The following is a 24,260-nucleotide window of genomic DNA, read 5'->3' on the forward strand; positions in this document are numbered from 1 at the left end:
AGTGGTTGATGCTGTATTGCATCTAACCATGGCTCTGCAGACTAGAAGGCATATATTCTGAATACTGCAGTCCCAATTAGAGATGACAAATGGACAGCTCTTGGGTCGAGAGGTGCCTAGCACGATCAATCCAACCATGTGCACCAAAGCATTTCCTATTAAAAGAATCAGTGCAAACAGCTGCCAAGACCAAAAAGCAACAAAAGTCAATCCTACCTCCTCCGACGAAAATTTCTCAAGTAGAGGCAGCTACAGGATATAGATGCAGCTCACAAAGGAACTAGGAACCAAGAGACTAGGCCCAGCCCAGCCTCAGCCGGCCTCGGACGAGATCAGACAGGCACGCCCTTGGCCCGGGCTTAGCTCGGGCGCGGCCAGGGCACGCCCGCGCTTGTCCCACCCAGTGGTAGCCCTGACCGTGTTTTAAGCACCTCCGGGCGCTTTCTCCTTGCGTTGGGGGCTTGCGCACCACGTGTACAGCTGGGCAATGTGGTCGGGTAATGAAAGGCTTCCGCGTCAACAAAGTAGCAGGCGGCAGGCAGTAACAACACTTCATAGGCTCCCGCATCAACAGAATCAACAGTTTAGCAGGCGACAGGCTGTAGCAACACTTCAAAGGCCCCCAGGTCAAAAATGACAGCTTTGAACTGCACAAACAAACACTGCAGTGGCAGGTCTGAGACATGCTTGCAGGGCTACTTGTGAGTGGCACAATCAGTGCTGCAGGCCCACTAGTAGCATTTGATTTTCAGGCCCTGGGAACCCCTGGTGCACTTTACCAGGGACCTACTAGTGAATCAAATATGCCACTTATAGATAAACCAATCACCAACACAATTCCGACAGAGAACATTTGCACTTTAGCACTGGTTAGGAGTGGTAAAGTTCCCAGAGACCTAAAGCTAACAAAAAAAAGTCAGAAAAATTGGGGACACTGGAAAAATATTTGGGGATAACTCTGCAAAAAGGGCCAGTTCCAACAGCGTCACAGGGACTAATAGCTGTGATATTGATGAGGAGGTTGTGTTGTGTTACACAATTAAATGCACACATAATTATTCCGGATTATTAGATGTGAACGCATGTCGACTTTGGTTGAGTGTACCTGTGCAGTGTCAGTGAACTGGATATAGAGCGGTAATTGGATCATACATTCTGAACTACTTTGAACAGGGGGACCAAAATATGTTTGTCCCTGGGAACCCAAGCCCCTTGCATGTCCATGGCAGGGCATCTAATTGCTGGGGAGTCAATGGAAACATGTAATAGTGTGGCTTACTGTCGGTTGTGTCCACAAGGGTGTTGGTTTGGACATCATAAAGCAGCAGTGGCAGGACATGTAGGATAGCGGAGCAGCGTTGAGGGGAAGGCAGGCATTCGGTCCTTGCAGTCACCGTTGCTGACTGGGCAATGAGGAGTGATACCCCCAATACTACGCTAAGGCTCATGGGGCCATCCGCATTTTGAACTTAAATATTTCATACGCCAATTGGGCGCAACGAGCATACCATCACTTAAAACATTGATAGGTACATTACACATTGTTTTTATAAAAAAAATTTTTTGAACACTTTCACATTCCATGTGAGTAAGGTGAGGATCATAGTGCATATCCTCGTCCTGAAGAAGGAGTCTTGTACTCCGAAACATGTTGACACTGTTGTTGGTTGATATACCCTAGCACGTATTTTTTCAACCAGTCTTTGCACTTTTTACTAATACCAGCCAGGGACGGAATAAAAATTTCTTTTTATCCTTAGTGCCAGGTATTTTTTATTCACTTTTTCACCTCACCTCACTCACATCACGTAAATACACACCCTCACATAGTTCACTGCCAAGTGCTCCTGCGTAGTCGTTCTGTCGTAGCACGCCGCATCCCGTAGAGGGGTGCGAAGGCCCCGATGATGAAGCATGACACCAAGGGGCCTGTTGGTGTGTGAGGGGCATTTAAAAAACACGGTGTGCTCCCCATCCCTTAGGGACCACTGAACAACCACCCTGTGGATTCTATTTTGTTTATTCATGTAGGATAGCCTACATGGCATTACAGGATGTATGAAGCTGGGAAAAGGTGAATTAGGGCCATATATAAGTCCCTTTCTGCCAGCACAGGTATGGTTGTTTGAACGCCACCATCTTGTTGGCGGGAAGGCACATCATGATTGGTCCACTAGAAAATACTGGTGGCCTGCCTCCGACAGTCGCATTGGCCTATGCCACCACTGTCAAGATGTCCTAGTGGTGGTGCAGTCCAACGCACCCAAACAGATTCATTGTTCCCTGTACAAACAGCATTTCTTAGATCAAAAAATCCATCAGACCTTGACTTCTCCATCACAATGGTTTCCTCAGTACAAAGGAGCAGCAAAAACTGCCAGAATGGAATACAAAGTGGCTTGCCTCATTTTCAAAATACCACCTCTTCAACATCCTGAATATCTAACATCCTCACTAAAGCTTATGATGCATTGACATCTGAGATGTATGGAATGAGATAAAAGTTAAAACTTATAAAGCAACTTCTAAGACCCTCCCACTTGAAGCACCGTCTCTCTATATACAACAAACTCTCAATAACCCTGAGATGCAAGGAAACCTTTGTTGTTGTCCAAAAGATGTGGGAACACAGCTTTTTAAAATGTACCTCAACAAAACCTTGTTCTCTGATCAGTATTTACAGCCCGAAGAAAAACAATGTCTTCTGCTATCTCCCATCCAACTTCTCCTCAGACTCCACTTTCCCTCACACAATATCTTACTTACTTTATTGCTGGTACTATTCTTTTGCCCCCTCTTTCATCTCATATTTTACCTTCATTTGTTCTTTATCTTTTTTTTTTTTTTTTTTTTGCCCTCATTTGCCCTCATCTCACCCCTGATTTCGCGATACCGCCCTGGGGCTGCTCATTTCATATGAAAGGGTTTCGTAGCTCTTAGGAGGAAGTGTACCACCTTGACCGGTCTTCCTCAAGACTTATACCCGCCGATATCTAAGAAGGCTTAATCATAGGACTTCACACACCTTTACCCTAATTTCACCCCCCTTCACCCATAAATACCAAAAAAGGAGTCCAGAATCTATATCTTTTCTTTTGCCGATCCACAATATCCAGCTTAGCGATAGCCCTCAGTGCTCTTAACCATTTTTGTTCTGTCGGAGGGTCTGCTGACACCCAGTTTCTGCATATCTCCCTCCGGGCCAGCAGTATAGCATAAAAGAGAAATTTTGCTTTATCATCCAAGCCCTTTCCTTGTAAATCTAGTCTTCCCAGCATAACAAGTTCGGGGCTTACCTCAATCTGCTGGCCCAGTACCGCTGACAGACATGTACTTACAGCTTCCCAGAAGATCTTTATCGCCGGGAACGTAACAAACATGTGTATATCATCTTCATTGAAGCTGTTACATTTGGGACACGCCATAATTCCGCCAGCCTTGAACTTAGAGAGTTTTCTGGGGACCAATATGCCCTGTGGAGGGTAAACAAGTGATTTTTCCTTAGGTTTGCAGGTTTAACCACTTTATATAAGGTAAACATAGTTACTTGCCATTGGTCTTCTGAGGCGATCCTCGGCAAGCACTCTTCCCACAAGGTCTCCGGCAAAGTAAATGGTCCATCCTCCAACTCCACAATTGACCAATACCACAACGCAACTTCTTTTTTAATTGGTCCTTCCGTCCCCAGATTCTCTTCAAAAACATTGTGCTGACCGATTAAATTAACCTGGCCGGTCGCCCAACTTTGGATCTGTAGATATTTAAACCTTGAGAATTTGTGACCCCACTTCTGTTCACAATATGCCCACGGTGCTAAGCCCCCCTCTATAAACAATTCTTCCCACCTCTGTGGTCCATCTGTTTTCAATGTCTTTGCCAGCACATCTTTAGACCAGAGAGGAGCACATGGCGTGTCCCAAATTGGTGCCATATAGCTAAAATATGGTAGTTTTGTTGCCCTCCTAATTTTAAACCAAACCGTCGCTAGATCCTTCAGTACTTTTAATCTAATTTCTTTGAAGAACTTTGGATCGGCAAATTTATACATATATCCATGTTGCTTCACGTTTTCCATATTAAGGAACGCACTCAACAATTTCCCTATATCTGAACTCCCCGGAGTGGCCAGCAGCATCCTACAGTTCTTCATCAGGAATGCCCATGAGTAAATCTGGAAGCATTTGTTCTTTATCTTGACCATTCTGCCTTTCATGCAACTCCTCCTTCCTACTCCTCATTGTCACCCTCTGCGATCTGTAAGCATTGACGTTTAACTGTACTTGAAATTATTTGCATCTTGTTCCATTCCTTGTGCTTTTCCCCTGAATTATTGTTGCTTTTGTAGTGCACTGAAATGTTTATGATTGAGTAGAAAGCCTTAAACAATAAACAACCAAAAAGTAACTACATAAATAAAGCAGAATTTGAAGGATGAATGCACACATTGATAATAGATATAACTAAATTAGAAGTCTCTTTAATAGAAGGATGTATCCACGTTGACAGCTCTGCCAGACAATTATGGAATAGGACACTTTTTTTTTTTTTTTTGCAGGCAGTCTGAGAAAAAAAGCATGTCTGTGAAGCACTCCTCCACAGAAGGGCAACTATTTAGTATCTAAACGAAGAGGATTACTGACACAATATTTTTGACCACTGGAGCAGTCACAATTTACAAGTGGCCAGGATGCATCTGTCTTAACTCCCAGCAACATGGCACTGCCCTGGGATGGTTAATTTACAAAATAATAAATCTGGAAGTTAGTTACATATTATGGTTTCATCCTGAAAGTACTGAAATTGTATGTGTCCTGCAGAGTTGGCATGGGTACTGTTTGTCACTCGTGTTGGTTCAGTGAGAATAGTGCACAGAGAGGGCAAGATGTGGGTGGATGAAAACCCTATAGTTCCGATATTAGATGATACAAAGGGTTACCCCTGAAGATAGCAGCTTTTTGGGAAAGTGCCCAGCCCTGAAGGTCAGCACAAGGAGATGGATGATGTACCTAGTTTGCAGGGACTCAATGCATATCATCCAACTACTGGAAGGTCAACCCTATGATGAAGCCACTCAACTCATGGTGACATTGGATGTTGCTTCATTATACACATCCATACCCCAAAATGAGGCAATCAATACCATACGTGATGTACTGGATAAACGGCCATCGCCGCACTGGATACCAACGGATTTCCTCACCAATCTCTTGGAGATTGCGAAGAAACGCAATTATTTCGTTTTCCAGCAACAATTCTATATTCAATGCAAGGGAGTGGCTATGGGCGCGACCTATGCACCCAGCCTAGCGAATCTATATATGGATCAATATGAGGAACAACATCTATACACAGCAAGGAATCCATACGTCAACTCAATATCAATATGGAAAAGATATATTGATGACGTGATCATGATATGGACTGGTACTGAAGCTGATTTAAAAGACTTCTTCACCTGGCTGAACACCAGATGCAACGATATCCAGTTCACCATGAACTACGATAAAAAGAACATTGCCTTTCTGGATCTCCTATTTAAGGTTGAGGATGGACTGATCATTTGTGACCTCTATAGAAAGCCTACAGAGAGAAACACCCTCTTAAAATATGATTCTGACCACCCACGTAATCTACGTGACAACTTGCCCTTCGGGCAATACTTACGTATGAGACGCAACTGTACAAAAAGAACAGATTTCTTCAAAGAGTGTGAGACACTTACCAACCGCCTACGCGAAAGAGGTTACCCATTGGGATTACTCAAACGTGCCAAAAAAAGAGCCTGGTACTATCCAAGAGAGGAGTTGCTTGCTCCAAAAGAGAAGAAACATGTCTCCCCCAATCTGGTCTGTGTTACTACATTTCATTCCAAGAGCAACATCATGAAGAAAACAATAAAGAAATACTGGAATCTGGTTGCATCAGAGATCAATACCAATGAAGGCCCGTTATTTGCCTTCAAAAGAGGCCGGAACATAAAGGACAACGTGGTAAAAGCATTTCTGGCACCCCCAAAACCAGTCACCCTGAGGGATCAACTGGGCCTGCCTGCGGTGAAAGGACACTTCAAATGCAGCACATGCAAAGCATGCCCGCTATGCATTGATGGACCATCTTTTTCCCACCACAACAAAACATACACATTGCCTTCCTTGACAAATTGCAATACCTCGAACGTCATTTACATCGTTCTGTGTCCATGTGGAAAACCTTATGTGGGCCAAACAACACAGAAGGTTAAGACACGCATATTGCAGCACATGAGTAGAATCCGCTGTAAAGTCCAGGGGGCCCCCATGGTCGATCACTTTGTTAGCCAGAATCATGATCCAGACAGTATACGCTGGCGTATACTTGAAAAAATCAATGTGAACCCACGTGGTGGCTCCATTACCTCTGCCCTCAATAGAAAGGAGTGTAAATGGATTCATATTCTGAACTCTGTAAGCCAGGGATTAAACGAACATGAGGAGATCTCTAAACAAATGGGACTATTATGAGCATGAGTTTATTCATCAATCTTGAACTATATGTTTTAGTATGCTCTTCCATGATATGCTGGAACAAACCTGCACGATGTTCTATATTTTGTGAATTTCCTTTCCAGCTTCACTTAACTGCAACATTGTCCAATCTGTGATCTCTTATAATGTGTTTTTTAATCACACACTGAAGTATTGAATTACTGTTGAATGTGTATTTTAATCACACACTGAATTATGAAATACTGTTATTTGTTTCCCTAAACCACACGATCCTTTCTTGCGCGCCAGCAGCCGTTTGACACAGTTCCTAGCGCGACAGACAACAGCATTCACGTTGCCTAGTTACCCAGGGGTCCGCCACTCACACCCAATGATGCCCTAGCACAACGCCGGCTCCATGACGCATTATACTGACGTCACGGCGTTGCTATGCGACCGACGTGCTTAACGTCCTCGCGCTCAGTATCTCCATTGATCGAGCAACCGCGAACTATGACAGTCGGTGCTCTGCTCTTCTGAAAAGCGTTCCTCTACTTTGGGTAAGCCATCTGAATAGCACTAGGTGTGTTCGCAATAGAACACAAGCATGTTTTCCCCATACCCGGTTTAGGCACTGGTCAGCTCACGAATTCCGCTTCAGTGTTGCTGTTTCTTCACGCGCGTCTGGTGGTCGTTTATATAACTTGTAACCCAACCATGAGCGCTGGTTAATTAATAATCCTGCACGCCCGGTGGTTTTATAATTTGCAGCCCGTAAACCAAACCCTGAGCGCTGGTTATTTTTAATGCCGCCTCTCCTGGTAAATTATTTTATTTGAAATAGACAATAACTTGAGTGTCAGGACTTCACTCGATTCAACTTAATGTCTTTCCTGATGAGATCACTTCCTGCATGCAAGCATTGCATGTACCCACACAGCACCAGTCAAAACGCTTGATTTGTCAGTTGTTCTCATTTGAAAATGGACTGATTTTAGTTACCTTTTTCTCAGATCGACTTACTGGCTTTCCATACAGTGTGTGACATTTGCCTCCTGTGAATCCAAACCCCCCCCTGTGAGTATAATGCACTCACCAGATTGTATCAGCACAAATAATGATCCACACTTCTCTGACACCCCCCCTTTTTAATCTCTTCCAGGCCCACGGCCCCCCTCCCCCCTGTCTTGATAAAGATCCGCCGTGACCACCAATCGGGGCACACAAGGATCGAAACGTCGACGCACAATACTGGTCAAGAAACCTCCGGGAACGGGCACAGTAACCATCTGTCTCCTTGGAGTATTAACTTAGAACTCTGACCGCCAAAAATCTTTTCCCCCCGCCCATTTTTCCGTGTATAAACTTTGTATATATTTGTAAATAAGTGTCACTGAATTTGTTGCACTATTCACTTTGCTCACCAATAGTCACTTTTCACATATGATTGAAATTGAAATGGAATGAAGTAATTCCGGTGTTTAAATGTGACTATGTTTCTTATATAAAAGTTTTGAACTATATCTGTTGTCAGAGAGGTTTTATCATTCTTATTGGTTACATGGTGTTATGAGCTAACCTAGCCTTCACTCAAAAGCAATTTATTCTTTCACCCGACAGAACCGTTTTTGTCTTTAATCATACTTACCCAGGTTCTGAGGGACACAGGGTTACCCCTTTTTGGTAAAACAGCCCTGAAGGTCAGCACAAGGAGATGGATGATGTACCTAGTTTGCAGGGGTGTGACTTCTTCCATGCTGGACTGATCTTTAGGAAATTGACAAAAGTAATACTAACTACAATGTAATTGCTTGCCTCAACCACAAAATTATAAGGCAACTTCAGCGATTCTTCTGCAACACTACTGTTTAGCTTGATAAGACTATGTTTTGCTGCACCTAGCCCCCATGCGGGCTATACTCCATTAAATGTCCAAGATAATTTAAGTGAACGTAAGACTCTGCAGGCTACATAGTTGCCCAGAAGGTATCAACTGATATCTAATAGTGCCTTGGATTGAAAGGAGTAGCTCACAGAAGAACTACAAAGATCAAAACACAGCACATCACAATTACATAACACAAAGTAAATTGGCTAAGAGCAAAGGGAATCATGAACTACACAGAAGTTAATACCGGTCATAGTACAACTGATAGAGATTGAGCTCACCTTGATGAGTTTGATTGCTTTCTTGTAGCATTATGAAAATCAAAATAGGTACTTGAATCCACAATAGATACAGTGACACCTATTGTAGGTCTCCTGAAGATAAACAAAAGGAAACTATGGATATTGTTATAAATATCTACCAGGTATTTTCTTACTGTTATACATTTTGCATTGTTTGCTGTTTAAATCTAGAGTTGCAGATTTTATGTATTGTTAACCAATTGCATTTGTTTGTTCTTCAACAATATAAAATTAATAAAGATAATTTTAAAGCAAAAAAGGAAGAATGTCACCCTTCTTTAAAACTGAACCCAATAAAGATGGAATTAATTCTCGCTCATGCCAAAGACTGGTCAAAAACAACTGGAAACAATATCAGCTCTTGACATCTCACCTCTCTTAGTAACATTATCCAATTTACTTGGCGACTCCATAAACAAAAACCTGATTTTGTATCCATTTTGTCCAAGATGGCGGAGTGAGCGGACGTGTCTCGCCTCAGCTCCTGCCAACCGCCCTGTAATAGCACCGGTTCCGACGCCTTTGCGCCCTCAGTCAAGGGCTTTGGGCTGTCGGAACCGTTCGTAGAGCAGGACGGACCCGGTGGAAGCGGCAGAGGCGCAGGTCGAGGCGGCGCGAGATCGCAGCGGAGCCAGAGACGCGAGGCGCCCCTCCCCCCTTCGGCCTGGTAGCGAGGCCGCCTCAGAGTGGAAGACGGGGCTGAGCAGCGCACCCCCTTCGGCGGCGAACCAGCGTGGCCAGCGGCGGGTGCCTCCCACGAGCTTCGGGTGCCACCACAAGGACCCACAACGGCAACAGAGGCTTCCGGGCGGACGGCGGAGCAGAGTACTTGGCCCAACGGACAGCGGAACAGCGCTTGGACGCCTCGGGGCCCGGATGGAGACGGAGGCGTAACGCAAGTGGCAGAGCCTCCGGTGGGGACTGGCCCCGGGAATCGCAGGCGGCCGAGCGGTGAGTCCCGAGTGGGGGTGTGAGTGGAGGCCTGGAGCGGAGGACCCCCTCGGTGGGCATATCGGCCCGATGGCGGCGTGATCCCCCAGAGTGTTGCACCCTTGACACAGGCCTGGCAGACTGTGTCTCCCCAGGCAGAGGCTGTCATTGAGGCGCCCTGACGGGCAGCAGCGGGTGGGGCCACGGACTCGGGCCCTGTCGGGGCAGACTGTCTTTCCTTGCGCAGTGAGGCGCCCGCCCCGGCACAACGACAGGAGGGGTCCCGGGCTTATGAGGTGGAGGCGCCGCAGCACAGGAGGAGACTTTCAAGGTCATAGGAGGTGGCGGCTGAGTCTTCAAGGGAGAGGGGCCCCTACATGCGGGACCAGGGACCCGGCCCATATTGGAACACTTGAGCACGAGCCTGTGACAGGCCGCACACGGGCCCACTTGCACCGAGGGCACCCTTGCAGGGGACACGGGCGAGGCCGCGCCGGTCCGTGGCGAGCCAGCGCCCATTCGATGTCACGGTGCAGATTCACACTCAAGGGGGACGCAAGCGGAGATCATCACATCCACGGCAAAGACACCGGAACGACGGCATGTCGTCAGCCAGGCCTCCCAGGGGTAAAACAGTGAAAGAGTTATTCGCGAAAACACAGACCCCCCCACAGAGGGACGTGGGGGCCCCGGCACTGAAGAAGATGGACCAGACCACCGACAGCGGGACAGAACCCATCACGAAGGCCTTTCTGGAGTCTCTCTTTGCGTCCCTGCGAGACGACATACAGACCTTCAAAACAGAATTCACCAGTGAAATCCGAGAGGTGAGACGCGAGATGGACGGTATAGGTGAGCGGGTGGCGGACCTGGAAACCAAGAGCGACGACAGGGACACGGAGCTGGCGGCCCAACAGCAGGAGATTATCCGGCTACACGACCAGCAAGTAGATCTACAGCTTCACCTGGAAGACTTGGAAAATCGCTCTAGGCGCCATAACATTCGCATTCGCAATGTAGCCACGTCCGACGCCACCAGCGATGTGTTTCGCTACGCAAGGGAACTATTCAACCACGTGCTGGGGCGACCTCTGGACTCTCCTTTATAGCTGGACAGAGCTCACAGGGCCGGACCGCCACGTGCGGGGACCGCACCCCCCCCGGACATCTTGGTGTGCGTTCAGGATTATTGTACCAAAGAAGACATACTACAGAAAGCGCGCCAGACTCAACCGATAACTTTCCAAGGCACATCCCCGCAGTTATTTCAGGACTTGTCGGCGCTCACGCTCCACAAGCGTCGACTCTTCAAACCCGTCACGACCTACCTACAGCAGAACAGCATCCCATACAGCTGGGGCCACCCATTCCGTCTAGTTTTCAAACTGGAGAGCAAACAATACCAGCTGCGTTCGGTTTTGGAGGCCTGCACACTGCTGGGAATTGAGAAGCCAGAAGACGAGGCCGAGGCCCAGGGATCAGCACAAGGGCACGGACGGAAGAAAGTCGCAGTGGAGCCATCAGAGAAGGCGGAGACGAGTCAAGAAGCCCCCGGCGACGGAAATCGAAGCAGGTCAACGCGCCGCTGTAGAAGCCATGGCCACGGACAACGGTGCCGATCCCACGGGATGAGAGACACTCAGCCACCTAATGCCTTGAGGGTTCGTTCTGGCCGTGTGGCCGTTGGCGGGAAGGTTCTCCCAAACAGACTAGTAAGACTACCTTACACTTTCCTTTATTTCTTCTACTTTTCCTCCTTGGATGAGAGACAATGACTTTCTGCAGTTGTTGGGGAGGGGGGGAGGGGGGAGGTGGGGTTGGAGTGGGAAAATGATCCAATGTTCGTTTACTGGCAGGGGCGACACTGGGTGACTATGGATATGTCCAATTTCTAAGTTCTGTAGTTGGGGTGGGGGGGTGAGTTGGGGGGACGAGGGGGCAGGGAAGGTGGGGGAAGTTGAGGGGTCTGGTGTTAGTCCATGGTCGACAGGGATGGAAAGGTCTGATGTCCTGGCGGGTTTGTTGCAAATGTAGAGGTTTTGCTGCTGGGTGCCACAGGTGGGTGGGCTGGGTCCGATACTATGGCAAAAGGGGGTCCCTGTCCTGTAGATGGGGTTGGGTGAATTAATTGTTCTCACGTTGAATGTGAGAGGGCTGAACAATCCGGTGAAGCGTAAGGCTGTCCTACTGTTCCTGGAACAGTCCCAAGCGGACATTTGCCTCCTTCAAGAAACACATCTGCTGGCAAGAGATTGTCACCGCCTTCAATCTAATACATTTCCCCACCAGTTTTACTCTTCCGGCCCGGATAAGAGAGCGGGAGTAGCTATTTTAGTTGCACGCAAGTTTAAGGGCAAGGTTTGGGGTAAAATTGCAGAAATTAAAGGTCGATTGTTAGTCTACAGGTTTGCACTTGGCAGCATGAACTACACGATTGGCTCCATTTATGGGCCCAACGAAGGGCAAGAGAAATTCTTGCATAACGCCTTGGCCGAGGCCACTGATTCGATAGATCGTCATTTCTTACTGGGGGGAGATCTCAATCTAGTCTTTGATAACCAGTTAGATAGATCTTGCCAGCGCACTAGTCAGGTGGGGGCGCTTTCGCAGGCGGGGGTGCTGCGTCTGCGGGATCTAGGGCTAGTGGATGCTTGGCGCGCGCTCCACCCAGGGACACGGGACTACACACACTTTTCGGCAGCACACAAAACATACGCTCGCCTGGATTACTTGCTTGTCTCACTGTCCACACAGTCTCTTGTCACGGATGTTGACATTGGCACAGCAGCTCTCTCTGATCACGCGCCAGTCACCATCACTCTTACTAGACCGTCGACACCACAGGCTGATAGAGTGTGGCAGCTCCGAGACACGTTACTCCACAAGGCGGAAACGGTTGCCACGATCCAAAAGGCGATACAAGACTATCTTTCGCACAATAGTACTGGGGACACCACTTTGGCCACCCATTGGGCGGCAATGAAGGCGGTGTTACGGGGAGAATTTATCTCCCTTTCAGCAGCGGAAAATGCAGAACGCCAACTTAAAAGGGACAAACTCACCCAGAAGACCAGGGAGTTAGAACAGATCCACAGACGGACTGGGGCTCCTCGAATATGGCACCAGCTGAAGGCTGCTCGTCAACAACTGGCGGCCTTAGATTTAGACAGGGCGGAATACGCGGCATTGAGGCTCAAGCATCTCTACTACACGGGTGGTGACAGGTGTGGGCACCTCCTGGCGCACAGGCTGCGCACAGTTACACAGAACCGGGAGGTTAGGGAGCTGCGGGGAAGAGACGGTCTATCTGTCACGGATGATCGAGCTATAGCCGAGGCCTTTCGTGACTACTACACGGAGCTCTATGAGGCCGGCCCGTCTGACCCGGAGGCGGAACTGGACTTCTTGGCGTCGATCCCACTGCCGACGCTGACCGCCAGGACCAGATCGACAGTCTGGAGACCGACATCCGGCCGGAGGAGGTTATTTCGGCTATCTCCCGGCTCAAGCTGGGCAAGGCGCCTGGCCCGAATGGCTTCCCGGCGAGTTTCTATAAGACCTTCTGAGTACAGCTTGCCCCACTGCTTTCCAAGCTCTTTACCTCCTTCGCGGAGGAAGGATCAATCTCTGGAGACCTACTTGAGGCCTCCATCGCGGTTATTCCTAAGCCAGGTAAGGACGACGGGGATTGTGAAGCGTTTCGACCCATCTCCCTTCTAAATGTGGACCTCAAGCTCTACACGGGGATCCTTGCTGCTAGGTTGGCCCCGTACATGGGGGGGCTGATCGATCCGGATCAGTCCGGATTCATACCGGAGCGCCAGACCTCCGATAACACCAAGAGAGCCCTCCACCTATTGGAAAAAGCTTCTAGAACGCAGGGGGAATATATGCTGCTGGCCATAGACGCCGAGAAGGCATTCGACCGGGTGCATTGGCCCTACTTAGAGAAGGTCCTGGTTGGGGCAGGTATGGGTCCGAAATTTAGGACCAGGGTATTGAACTGCTATAAATACCCCTTGGCCACGGTACGAGTGAACGGTTGCTCCTCGCCGCGTTTCAAGATCGAACGGGGCACTCGGCAGGGGTGCCCATTATCTCCCCTGCTGTTCGCGCTCTATATGGAGCCGGTGGCGCAGTTGATCCGCATGGATCCAGAGGTCAGGGGGATCAAATTCAGAGGAGACCTAAACACGATTTGCCTGTACGCTGATGACGTTCTCCTATCCCTCGCTGAACCCCGTAGATCCCTACCGGCATGCTTTGACGACTTGCTTAAGTTTGGTCGAGTATCAGGCTTCAAAGTCAACATGACGAAGTCGGAAGCGTTAGACAGTTCCTTAGATCCGGGCACGCGCGCAGCATTACAAGACAAGTTTCCTCTACAATGGGCCAAGGAGGCGGTCCCGTACCTCGGGATTCGTTTGGCTCCTTCTCTTCAGGCCACGGTGGACATTAACTACTCCCACCTAAGGCGGAAAATAAGACGGGAGCTCAGGCAGTGGAAACACTATCCGCTGTCGTGGCTAGGCCGGGTGGTGGCAATCAAGATGACGGTTCTCCCCCAAATCCTGTATATTTTTTGCACCATACCCCTTACCCCACCCAGGGGATGGATCAAGCAGACACAGTCAGAGCTCTCACAATTTATCTGGAACGGGAGGAAACCCCGCCTGAAGGCTCAGATAGCGATGCTTGCTCCGGAACAGGGCGGGATAGGCATCCCGGACCTGGCGACATACTTCCAGGCGTCACAGCTACGCTTTTTGGCGGAATGGGTCCGCTGGGAGTCCGGGAAACACTGGTTGCTTCAGGACCAAGCGGTGGCTGGGAGGACCCTGCAGGAGATCCTGTTCATGCACCGTATGCGTAGGCCTCCCAATCTTTACGCATCATTCATCACGCGAGTCCCGCTTGAGATATGGGATCGGGTGGGAGTCGCTCTTAGTCTTACCACCTTGCCTTCGACGCTCACACCCGTCCTTGACAACCCTGACTTCCAGCCGGGGATGGATAAGAAGGCCTTCGAACATTGGAAACCGGCGGGCTGCCGGGCTCTTTGCCATATGTATGGGCCGGAGGGAGTCGTCCCCTTCCTACAGTTTCGTCAGGAGTATGGTCTCCCCGAGTCTGAAAGGCTCAGATATTTCCAGGTCAGACACTGGGCCCTTAACCCCGTGATCAGATCTACAGCAGATAGACGGATGACGGACTTTGAGCGCTGGCTGATTTCACGGAAGTCTGACAAGCAACTGATCTCAGACCTTTATTAAACACTCATGCTCAAACACAAATACACGTACAGCGCGAGTAGGGCGCGTCGGGAGCGGGAATTAGGGAGAACTCTCTCACACAAGGAATGGGAGGGGATATTTCACAGAGCGCGACATTCGGCCTACCATATGGGGCTCACGGACACACTCACGAAAGTGGCGACCTATTGGTATTACACTCCGGAGCGCGTCTATGAGATGGATAGTAGTAAGGATCCGCTATGTTGGCGGGGCTGTGGTCAGCTGGGGACATTAACGCACATCCTTTGGGATTGCAAGTGTTTGCAGGACTACTGGCGTCAGGTCTTGAGCGATATAGATGCCCACTTTGATACGGACATTCCCCGCTTCCTGGCGTATGTCATTCTGGGGCTGCCTAATGCTTTGACTTATCCGCTGAGGTCTAGGAGGGGCCGCTTGATAGCCATTGCGCTGGGGTCAGCGATGCAGAATATCTTGGCACACTGGGGGTCGGCGTAGATCCCTACGCGCCAGGGCTGGCTCCACCGCCTCTGGACAGTCCTGGGTATGGAACGGCTCTCCCTAGTTAAGGCAGGTGAGGGAGCCAAGTACACAGAGCTTTGGAAACCATTCCTGTCCCTCTTGTCGTCAGAATTTGTGGAAGTAACATGCCCGAGGTATCTGAGACTGCTGCGACTAACCGATACAGAACAGGCAGGGATACAGGGGGGACCCGCCCGAAAGTAGCAGAGGTGCAGGAGAAGGGCTGACGAAAGGACCATGGACCACCTGGGGGATGGGAGGGGAGGGAAGGTGGGGAATTGTTGGGGGTGTTCCGGGGTCGGGGTGCGGTGGAGGGGAAGAGGGTTGGGTTTTTTCCGTGGGAGCGGTTGTTGGGGTCCCGTGGGGGGTGGGTTGTTCAATTGTATGTCACAATCAAGGATGCACCTGCACCTGGCGGACTATGCAGCTTCTAGAGACGAGGTGTGGCGATTCGGACTGGGGCACGGCGAGCAGCGAGTCGCAGTCTCTTACCCTTGTTTTTACACCTGGTGGGAGCAGGTTGATATGCCCAGACTAGTTTGCAGATCGCCCTGTTTTTCAACGCGGCCGGCCCAAACTGGGTTGTAGGCGGCTTGCTGTGTATAACTGCCCCAGGTAGCTGAGTACGGTACCGTACCCCCATTCAATGCTTTGTTTTGCACGTCGCTCGTCGGCGTGGTGAGTGACTTTATATGGCTGTATTGTGTCCATCCTGTCTTGACATGCTCAATAAACATATTTAATCCTAAAATCACTTCACAAATACTGAAACTGTTTCATCTCAGTAACAATAATGCTATACTATCTGGCCTTCCTGAAACAACATGAATACAGCCTCTCGCATTGTCAAATGCACTATGAAATCTGATTACATCACACCTATATAGAATGACATGCACAGCTTACACTAGAATCCAGAACATACTTGAATAGAGCATGCATTATTCACAAAGTGCTCCATCCTGACCTCCAAATCTATCTTAAGGACTAACCACGACTTACAGGAGGTCTAATAGATACTAGATATAATTGTACTTATCTCCTGAAAATTTGAAAATATTAATAAAATCTATGACAATGAACCAATCTGTATATTGCCATGTACAGGACTCTTGAACATTCTTTCAACAGATCAAAGGCTCATCTTTAGCTTCCTGATGTCTATGAAAAACCTTAAAGGAACATCTCTTCAATTTTGACCTTAATTTCTTAACCCACTTACCTAACTGCCTTCATTGAGATTCTTAGAGTATGTTTTTACATTTATTAGTTTCTGAGCTTGGCTTTTATATGAACTTTTTCCTTTAGTCCTTCCTTCATTCTTTACTTCAAGAACACATTGTTTGGCTGTTTGGCTTCCACATACAAATTGCATCATCACTGCTGCATGTGCTTAATGAACTTGAACCAATAACTTCAATGCCATTTGAATGTGATCATGCACTTCTGATTCCTAGACGAGGGACAGGGTGTGGCAATAGTTCCATTGGCACCTAAATATTGAACTCATTTCTCGCCCTGCTAACTCTACCTCCAATGTCAATATCCTTCTAAATAAACACACATTTGGATACCCATGTGATCACCTACACTCCAACTAAAACATGCAAATGCAAGGACAAATGTGGTATTCCAAAGACCTTGCTGACTACCAAGGCTCCCTTTGCAGACAGATAAGGAAATTTAAGAAAAAATGAATCACCAATGACCTCACACTACTGAAGTCCATCAGCGCAACAAGCGGACAAGCCATCACATCAGCCAAAGCAAAGTACTATACCAATACTGTAGAGTCTCGTAGCTATATATAGCGGGATCCTCCTGGTCCCTGATGGACTCCTGAGAAGATTGATATAATTGGTTGGGTGTTGGGCATGGTTAACAAAATTCATGCTGCAATCTCCATAGTTAGATAGCGGTTGCACTCTGAAGAATAAAGACGTGCACTACAGAGCTCCGTGTGTGGTGTGATCATTTGCATGTTACTGGGCTGTGGAGGACCCTACAGCTGGTGAGGAGTTAGTGGGTCTGCACCCTGAAGTTTCAAGAGTGCCTTCCCCGAGAGTTTGCTGAGGTCCAGCAAACTGCTCGTCCATGCCACTTGCACCTGAGTGAAAGTTAGGCAGTCAACTGCTCAAGTATGTAGAGTCAAAGTGCAGTAAAGCCACTGCAAGGCTTTTGAAGAGGGTAAAGGCCCTACAGAAATCCAGTCACGGTCGGAGAGGTACCTGCTTGTAAGGCCAAAAGAAGAGGTATTGTGCCGCAATAACACAGAGCCAGCATACATGTGGTACAACAGCGCTCAAGGCAGTGACAACCAAGTACAGAGAAGCAGAGAAGACTGTGATAGTCTAGTTCAGGAACGCACTCCAAGGAATGCAGAGGATTCCAGGTGCGAAGAACATCATTGTACTCCTCAACAAGAATGAAAAATGAAGCATTTGACATTGGTTTGAGTTCTAGCTGGGGACCAGTGGGTTCAAGTTAAAAGTAGCATCCACAATGATACAAGTGAGTGGACAGGGTTCATGCGTATGGAGCTGTTGCCACCTGAAACAGCTGAGCTTAGCACAAGGCAAAAGTCTCTAAGATTTGAAAGGTTCCAATGGCTGCAGGGACCTGTGTCAAAAATTGTGCTGCTGTGTTTTTGAAACCACCACTTCCATTAGATACAGCCAAAACTGCAAGTTGAGACCAGATGGCCTGCTGGATCAAAAAATTGACAATTTAATTAATGCCCTGGAGGAAACAAATGCCAAAATGACCATCAAATAATTAAAGAACCTCTCAGGTGATATTGTGAAAGAAGTGATAAAGAAAATACCACAAGCTGATGAACTGTCTTGCTGTTAAATTAAGGCGGCATTAAGAGTCAAGTTCAAACCTATGCCGAACGTCGCCTATGAAAGGTGCTTCTTCAACCAAGCCAGACAGCAAGCGGAAGAAATGATTGATGAGTTTGCTGAAAGGCTTAAGGCCCTCCCCAAGCATTGCAAGTTCAATTAATTCAATGATGAATCAATCCATCTCATAGTCATCAATAGTTGCCTTTTCGACTTATTCAGATAAAGTATGCTGTGCCATACCCTGAGTCTGAAGAGAGTGCTCATGGCTGCGGGAGCAAAAGAACATGAAGATCAACAAGCTGCTGATATTGAAGTTAGAGTAGCTCAAGGTGAATCAGCATTAAAAAAGAGAAGTAAGCAGGGACACAAAGCTGAGGGCCATAAAGTGTCTTCTCAGAGAAAAAACAAATTATGTTTGCAATGCAGACTCTTCTTTCCACACAAAGATAAATGTCCGGCCATTGGACAAACATGCAAAGGTTGCAAGAAAGAAAAACATTTTGTAATGGTTTGTAAAGCGAAAGAAAAATTACTGCGTCACGCCCACAAGAGAAAATGGACACAAGAAAGTTATAGAAATCCTCTTGCCATGACCATTGGACCAAGCAGAGACACCAATTGAGTCAAGTGGAAACTCAATGAGGTTGATCGTCATCAAATTCATCTTCCACAGGTTCTTCACTATAGAATGACAGTGAAGTAGATGGCTGTGAGATAATAGTGTTGACTGGTGAACCATTTCAGCATGTGGGTTTGGCTTGATGCACAGAAGCAAGATCACCATGAGAAAGAAACACGTTCCTTTGGGTGTTGTCCTAATATCATGCTAAATGTGAATAGTTGTTCCATACATTTTATAATCGATAATAGTACATCAATAAATATCATGTCAGCACAGAAGTACCATGAACTGTCGCCGGTGCCCAGTCTCACATATTCAAAGACACAAATATTCATGTGGGCTGCCTCCAGACCATAGCAAAAGTCAAGGATCATTTGTAGAAACCATGTGGTATGAGAAGACAAAGGTACAAACACTGATTCAAGTTCTTAAACATACTGCATCACATGCATGTTTACTCACTTTCAGTACTGCTGCAGACATGTGTCTGATTTATATCAGCTATACCATAAATGCACATTCAAAAATAATAAGTCAGTATCTGTCATTGTTTCATGAACTAGGAAAGCTTGAGATCTTGAAAGTGCAACTTCATATTAGTGAGGACATTGCTCCTGCTGCTCAACAACATCATCAAATTGCGTTTCACTTGCAGGAAGCTGTTGCTAAAGAGCTAAAAATGCTGTTAGAACATGATATCATTAAATGCTTCATTGGTCCGACAGCATGGATTTCAACCATTTTTCTAGTGCCCAAAAAGGACAGTGGAGGTGCCTTGTGCAGCTGTGTTGACTTGCCCCAAGCTAGCAAGGCAATTGAAAGTTAACGACATTCTGGTCCGCACATTGCAGATACGATTATACAACTGAATGGTGCCAAAGCCTTTTCTCATCTTGATCTGAACAAGGGGTATCATCAATTTGAACTAAAGGAAAACTGAAGGTATATCACCATCTTTTCAACCTATATTGGTGTGTCCAGATATAAAAGACTATGGGCCTGATTTGGATTTTGGGGGTAACGGTCCAGCTGTGGATTTTGGCCTGTACTCCCTGTCCACCTAGTAGTCGGTCCACCCCCTCTATTTAGATGTTGGCGGGTACCTGCATGAAAGACTGTTGGATTGCCTCCGTCTCCATAAGAATCTCCCACCCTCATCGACAGCTTCTTGTCGTGTACAAGACTCTTAAACATTCTTTCTACAGATCAAAGGGTCATTTTAAGCATCCTTATGGCAACAGTGCAACCACTTTGTACGCCGGGCCAATCACGATTTGCGTTCCCGTTGTCGCAACTGTGGCTGCTAAACCTCCATACCTGAGTTGGAAGATTGGAACCAAAATAAGGCAAAAACTCACCTTTCCTCACCTTCACATTTCCTGTATTGCCATGGACCCGATCTTCCAATCCTACTGCTGCTTGACCACGATGGAAATCAACACCATCGTTGCCTCAACTGAAAGTAAGCTCTACCATTACCTGTTACCTTTTCACTTGACTGTTTACATTTGATCTGGACCAGTGCATTTTTAAATCACTCACACGAATAATAGCAGACCAATGTGTAATGAATATGTCTGTAATGCTGACATGTAAGAAATTTAAAGAAACACAACTGTATGACCACATTGTAATTATAGATTTGGTGCAAGGTGCCTTCAAATCAAAAGAATGGACACTTGCACAAAAAAGGATATCAATCTGAAATCAAAAAATCACCATAGAGGTATGTTTAAATACATTTCGAAAACTGTCACATTCAAAACATATGTACTACACGTCATTGAGATAAGTGCAATGTTAAATGATGTAGAACTTGCACTAGATAAGGTGCAACCTTTGCCTTATTAATTACATGAAATATCAATGTCAATACCAAATTTGATTCATCAAGCATTATCTTCCATGCAACATTTCCCCTTGTATTGTACAAGTCCTGTACTGAATCCAGTTTCAATTGTCAGAATATGTAATAATGTTCAATGCATATCTGTTCATACTTATCAATAATCAAGGTGAAACATACACACCTGTAGTAAAACATCCAAATACTCTTTTAAACATCTATTTGCTCGTCCAAGTGTCCATTATCAGGATGAATGTCTGTCCCTAAATACAAATAACCATCATATACTATGTTAACTAGTGTATGCACTTAAAGTAAAAATTAAAAAAATATGTTGTATTTCCTGCCATCATGGTAACTACTTTACAATTCAGTCAGAAACATTTCTGGAATTAAACAATTGTAAAGTAAAATTAATGCCAGGACAAACTTGGTGAAAAGAAATGAAGATAATAATTTACCAGAATGGTCTACATCTCTCAAAATAATACGGAAATAAATGGCAGTCCATGATGTTCAAAAAGACATGTGCACTGTTGTGCTGTGGCATAAAGCTTGCCTCCTAATTCAATGCCAAGGGAAACCTCCCCAGGAAAGAGCATCTAGTGGGCAGAGCAGGCACCTAAAGATCTTACTTAGGATGTGGGGGTTGGATTTTGAAGGGGTGTTATTGGGTTTTGGGAGTTTGGAGTTTGGAAAGGGTTATTGCAAGGGCAAAACGCAAACAATTATGGAGAAATTGGGTAGGATGTTCAGCAGGGATTTGGGTTTGGGATGTAGAGGGAATGGCAGTGACTTTTGTGAATGTGTCTATTGAGGGTGCATGTGTTTGTGGGTCTAGTATATATTGTGTACATTTGGGGGTATTGCTTCTACAGTGTCTGTTGTTTGGGTGAGTGTAGGTGTTTGTGTTTTGTGTGTCTCCTTAATAATGTGTCGTGGAGCTGCTGGGTGTGGTTGTGGTGAATGTGGATGTGGTGATGCATGTGTGTGTTTGGTAGTGGTTACAGTGTCTGTGGGTATGCTGGTGGTGGTGCATGTGGGTGCGGTGTATGTGGGTATGCTGTAGGTGGGGGTGATACATGTATGTATGGTGTTAGATGCAGTGACTGTCGGTGTGCTGCTGGTGGTACGTGTGGGTGTGATGGTAGTTGCAGTGTCTGTGGTGTGCTGTGGTTATACATGTGGGTGTGGTGGTGGGTGCAGTGGTTGTGGGTGTGCTAGTAGTGGTGCGTTGTGACTGTGGTGGTGCATGTGGTATTTGTATGTTCGGGTGTCTGCCTGTGTTTTTGCTATGTCTGTGTTTATGTGTGTTACTTGTGTGTGTTGGTGTGGATGCTTGTAAAGGTGTGTGTGTGCTTGGAACAGGTCTGGAAATAGGAAATTGGGATGTAGAAGGGACTGGGAGGTGGGGAAAAATGTTGGGATGGATGGAATGCTGCAGTCAGTGAGGAGGCCAGACTTTAAAAAGACCCCCTTGGCAATACATACTACTGTGAAACTGCCATTTGTTGCATATAGCAGCTAAGCCCCGGGATGGCTTTTAGGAGATCAGTCTGGCCTACATCGATGCTGCTGAAGAGGTCAATGGCCTCTTCAGCCAGCGCAGCCATTGGGCAGGTGCAGGGGTGAGGTGCCTGCTGCAAAGGAGAACCAAGCCCTTTTAGGGAGGTGGGGTTAGCATACTGTGGGGGAGCAAGAGGGAGGGTGGAGATGAGTGTCTAGTTGGTAGACAAGGGTGCAGGTGTAACTGGAGCACTAGGGTCTGCCACTACTATGGACTGGTCATTTGGGGAGAACTCGGAAGAAGATATTGAGCTGGTGGCCTCTGTTGCAATCCCCTCACCCTCTGAGGCACTGTGTCCCTCAGTTTCAGTTGTCTCACCAACTGAGACAAAGTGGCCAGCTGCTTTGCTGCCTACCTGGCCAATGTCTTCTTTGCCTGCTCCAGATGATGCTATAAAGACATAGACAATAGTTGTATTTTAACTGTGTATATAGAACTGATCAATAACTTTGTACACAAAACATTTTCCTTGTTTCCATATTGCACCTGCTACTAAGGGTAACAAACGTTGGTTCTTTACTTCATCATCTCATGCATGTAGTGAACAAACTTTGAATCATTTTGGTAACAGTTTTGTAATTCCCCATGATGGCTCCTACGTCATATATGATCTTGCCTCTTAACCATATTAATTTCTCTAAAGGAATTGTTGAACACATCTGAATGTTTGGACTTTGTTCTCCAGAATATTGAACTTATGCCACCAATAAGAGTATACACCAACATACATTTGGACACTATGTGTACAAGGTCAAAAAGCTGCATTAATGACATTCAGTAAAAGTAAAATATGAATCAGTGTGTATCAACAAATAATGGAATGGTGTATCAATATCTGTAGAAAGCGAAAGCCTGTCTCCTTTGCTTGGCAATTTCAAAAGGATAGCATTTACCTTGAGTAACTCAAGTATAGCACAATTGTACAACATATGATATGGTTTCAATACTGAAGTAGCTCATCAATATATCATTTACTATGTATTTACCTATGCAGTGGAAGAAATTTAGATATATTGTTATTGTGGATTGACAAATAACTCCAATAGCATACATAAATACATAGTGCTTGATACGTTTCTAATCCACTTTGTTAATGAGCAACAACTTATTTACATTTGACTCCAAAAGGTCATAAATTATTTCAAGGCAGTCTCACCATTGTGAAATTGTTGAACAAGATATAGTGGGTCTCACCTTAGGCTTAAAGTGGTACCACATCACAGTAAATATGACATACACTGATTTACATCAGATACCCACATCAAAGAATCAAACGCATTTCACAATATGAAACAGATCACACCTTTATGCATTTCACCATTTTCCAAATGAGTCATGAGTTAGGATTAATTTTGAGTCTTCAAGAAGGGATACTCCAACATATATATGCAATGGAACATCCAATCTGCTGACCACGTGAGTTGGGGAGAATCAAGATGGCGGACTGACACCGCCACGGAGTGAAAGCAGCTTTGGAGGCTCCCGGCTCCTACCGCCGATATACTTTGTGAGAGGGATTCGGCTGAACTAAAAGTAGGGAGAGGAAAAAAAGGAACGGGATACTACCGCATCAATGCCGTTTTTTGCTTGAATCGCTGACTGGCATCGTCAACTAGAACTTCGGATGCTCCGACTGGTGGGAGGCTGGTGCAGGCAGCGGCTGCTTGTACTGAAATTGCCGGGCACTCGGCTGTCTCCCGGCCTGCTGATCGGCTTGGCGGGTCTTACTTGGCTCTCTGCTTCGCCGGGATTCAAGTCTGGCCGGCTCGGATTGCCGAATGCTGGGGCTGCGGCGGAGATGAGAATAGCCCCGAAGATCAACACTAGGGCCACTCGCGCTGGAAAAGGCGCCAAAACGGAGATGCCTACGAAGAAGCTGACACCCGCGGAAAAGACTGGGACTTTCGCTGCAGATAAAATCTCGGCTTTAGCGGGTAAGCAGCTGATTCGTGCTCCGCTATTTGTCATGGCAGACGCTCATTTGGGGGACAATGGTGGCAACAATGTTTCAACTAAAG

This window comes from Lissotriton helveticus, chromosome 8 (genome assembly GCF_964261635.1).
Source record: "Lissotriton helveticus chromosome 8, aLisHel1.1, whole genome shotgun sequence".
Taxonomy (NCBI): Eukaryota; Metazoa; Chordata; class Amphibia; order Caudata; family Salamandridae; genus Lissotriton; species Lissotriton helveticus.